The sequence below is a fragment of the Cnephaeus nilssonii genome, assembly GCF_951640355.1.
Source record: "Cnephaeus nilssonii genome assembly, chromosome: 10".
Taxonomy (NCBI): Eukaryota; Metazoa; Chordata; class Mammalia; order Chiroptera; family Vespertilionidae; genus Cnephaeus; species Cnephaeus nilssonii.
In genome coordinates, this window is record NC_137081.1 from 7,815,755 (window position 1) to 7,819,576 (window position 3,822).

Sequence of the window (3,822 nt, forward strand, 5' to 3'; positions counted from 1 at the left end):
CGCCTGTGGTTCTCAGTAGAGAAGAAAGTTCAAATGACCCCCAGAAGTTACCTTTCCCTCCTCCCACATCAGCACTGCATTGTCTTACTATAAACCAACTTTGGAGATATATTTTCCAATGTAATCATTGGCTTCTCAATTTTTTTAAAAAAATTTTTTGGACATGAGTTTCAACTGACACTCAAGACCCAGATACTTTTGTTTCATCAAAGTGTCATTGGCCAGGGAGGATGTTGTAATGAGTCCAATAACTGCTCCAACATCGTAAATATGAAGATGATAATAACTGTTATTTATTGTTTACTGAGCATCTATGATGTGTCAGGGACTGTGCTAGCATCTTACATGGATTCCATGAGCTAAACTTCAAAACAATATTGAAAAGTAGCTCACGTGAACTTCATTTTAGATGTGGAACTGAGATGCAGGTAGTTTCAGTATCGTGCCCAAGAGTGTAGCTAGTTAGGTGCAAAGTCGGGATTTTTTGGCTCCAAAGCCATGCATGTATTTCTCACATCTTGCTTCCTGTGGCTGTTTCCTGTCCACTGTTTTCTGTGTGTTTTAGATGTGTTATTTTGCCTAAGGAAGAGCATTAGGCTGACTCTTGGAGTGTATTATTGATTAGCAACACAAATCTAGTTATGTTGGAAATTATTCTAAAAATGTGAAGACTTAAATCTCTTAAAGCTAGTCTTTATAGAAGTTTTCCAAGAGGCTTTTCTACTTTTACTAGTCATTTCAAACTAAATAATTTGTGGATAGAAGTATAATTGTTTTAAAGTGAGAAATTAGGTAACAGAAAACTTGAACCACATGTTCATAATCATCCATAAAGAAATTAAAAGCAAATTTCATGATAAATCTTTACCTGAGTTATCAAAAGATGGTTTAACTTTCTCTTAATCCAAGTACTCTTATGCTATTCTTTGAATGTATGAAACTAAATATTTTTAAAATATCAATTATAAATTTTCTCATTTGAGAGAACAGTTATTTTGTTTAAAGCAAAATCCACTGGAACTAACCTATATGTCAATATCTGATTGGCTGAATTAAGAAAACACTTGCTCTTTTGCTAGTCAGAGCCTTAAAACATAAATAATAGATGGATTAAAAAATGAAGTTCCCCTTGTATTCCTAAGTATTTTTGTCATGGTTGGAGCCATGGAATGCTTTCTTGTGCCCATGGCATGTTCTAAAACAGAATGGGCCCGTATCTCAGCTGGTGTTACAATCATTGATTCCAAGATTTTTTAAAAAATATATTTTATTAATTTTAGAGAGGAAGAAAGAGGGAGAAAGAGATAGAAACATCAATGATGAGAGAGAATCATTGATTGGCTGCCTCCTGCACGCCCCCTACTGGGGATCAAGCCCGCAACCCAGGCATGTGCCCTTGGCCTGAATCGAACCTGGGACCCTTCAGTCCGCAGGCTGACACTCTATCCATTGAGCCAAACCAGCTAGGGCAAGATTTTTATTCTGGAACCAATAGTCTGAGAAGTGACCATAACAAACAAAAAAATTTAGTCAATGTATCTCATGGGCAAATGGAGACTGTTATGCCTCTGGGTTCTGAGTGGTCATGCAACTGAAGCCAAAAGCAAACCCCTTGGGGTTAAATGCAAGGTCTGGTGAAAGCCTTCCCATGTAATTCAAATGTGGCCTAACAATGAAATTTGATGGTGCGCAGTAACTGTAATAGCATATCTTAGCTACAGAAATCAGCACAAACAGCACAGCAAATACGCATTTAGAACAACAGCAACAACCACCACCAAAAGAATACCCCCAGCTTTATGAGTCATGGGGCATTAAATTTACTGTTATAAACCATGATTAAATTATAAACATATTCTCATTACCCAGTAACGGTGCAGAGCCATGCTTGTTAGATTTCGCTGCAGGCATGACACCTGTAAGTGGGGTCAGCAGGATCTGAACCCTTGCTGACAGTGCCAGGGAGAAATGCTAAGCTCAGCCATGTTTACCTCTCAGAACTCTGAGCACGGTTGTGGAGCACGCTGCTAACAGAATCCAAGTTTCTCACCTACGTGACTGCATATAGAAAATCACTTTGGTTTACAAATTCCCACGAGGGAAATATCTGATAGGATTTAAAAAAAAAACTGATTTATTTTCCTAGTTGTTTGGGCAAAATTGTGAGCAACACTTTTAGACTTGAATAGCTTAAAGGAACATTCCTGAACACTTTGTCTTTTAAAGAGCAACTTGTTCTATTTGCTGAATTAAGTCTAAACTCATAGTTTGAAACCTGGTGATCTGTAGCCCGGATCTGGCTAACAGATACAGTATGTTTGGTTTTGGTTTTGGTCCCCTTCTCTCATATCTGTTCCCTGCCTGAGTAAAATAGATGGTACACACACACACACACACACACACACACACACACACACACACACACACACACACATCTCATTCTATTACTTAATGTCTTTCCCTGCCCTGTGGCCTCAAAGTCTTATTTGCAGCCCTGCCAGCACATCTGCTCTGCTGGTCCCCACTTCCTACCTCTCTGAAAACTGTAAATCTTGTAGAAACTAACGGGGAAGTAGGGACCCAAAGTTATCCTTGGAAAAATGTGTTATAATATTTTAAATAAGCCAGATAAATTACCAAGGGATAGCACTTGAACTATTCAAAGTTACTATTTTTTAAGGTTCTTAGTTTATTAATCCTCTCATGAAAAATTCGCACAAGTCCACAGATAAGTCACCGAAGAATCTTTACTCTTTAAGTTGTCCAATCGCCAGCTCCCTTTTTGCCAGCGCCATCATTGCCCTTTGCAGTCCCCCTCACTTTCTTCATTCTGTTCTTGTGTTCCTTCGGCTGTTTTCTTGAGGTCTTCTTCTTATATAGGCCATGTCTTCCAGGTCTGTGCCTGGGTTCGTTTTTCTTTGCATATTCCAAGGAATCATCAATCATGCCAAAGCCAATTGTGTTGCCACCACCAAACTGGGTTCTGAATCCAAGCACAAAGATGATATCTGGTGTGGTCTTATACATCTGGCTAGTTTTTCCCGAGTTTCTATCTTAGGTGCTATTGCCTTCCCAGGGTGAAGGACGCCGGGGGGCACTTGTTTCTGCTGAAGTAGTCTGCTGGTCAGGAAGTTCCTGGTCCAGGTAGTGACTGTGTTGTTCATGATGGCAGCTGATCCGCAAGGAGCCAGGGAGGGAAAGAGTCAAGTTTACTTTTTGATTCACCTGCTCTTGCCAACAAACCAGCAAGAATCATTACAACCACAGCTCTGATGGATGGTTGTCAGCTTCTTCCCACTGCCAAGGAGCTTTTACTCAAAGAAAATAATTGTTCCAGTATTAAAAAAAAATTTGTGTTAAAATATTTCTTAAACAACAACATGACTAATTATAAGAAGCAAAATTGGTCTTATCACAGAATGCTGTATCTTTGTGATACTGGATTGAGTATCACACACTGCCTGCAGAACCTTTTGGGTGAAAATGAGTGATGGGTGCTCACTTCTTCTACCTCTGTGACTTTTTAATAAACTTCCTCTTAAAAAAAACCAAAAACCTTATTTAAAAATGATCACAGGGCCATCGCATGCTGCTGTGGAGTTTGCATAATACACAAAGTTGCATTGCCAGGCCGCCTTTCTAATTGGTCTGTCCAGAAGAAGTGCCTTTTCTAATTTGCATAAAGACATTTTACAGGCTAGTGGCAGCTCAGTGTGTTCACATACATAATTCCAAACGAAGCAGAAAATTGTTCCGATCTGTAGTCGTAATAAGGCTAGCACCCTTGACCTTTTTCAAATGAACCTCTTGGAATAAGGTTTG

General features: G+C 39.2%; 1 pseudogene across 1 annotated transcript; it reads right to left on the reverse strand.

Moving 5' to 3' along the window:
- Positions 1-2,754: 2,754 nt before the first annotated feature.
- Positions 2,755-3,164, reverse strand: LOC307106523 (small ribosomal subunit protein eS24-like; annotated as a pseudogene). Its single transcript has one exon. The product of its transcript is annotated as a small ribosomal subunit protein eS24-like (transcript).
- Positions 3,165-3,822: the final 658 nt, after the last annotated feature.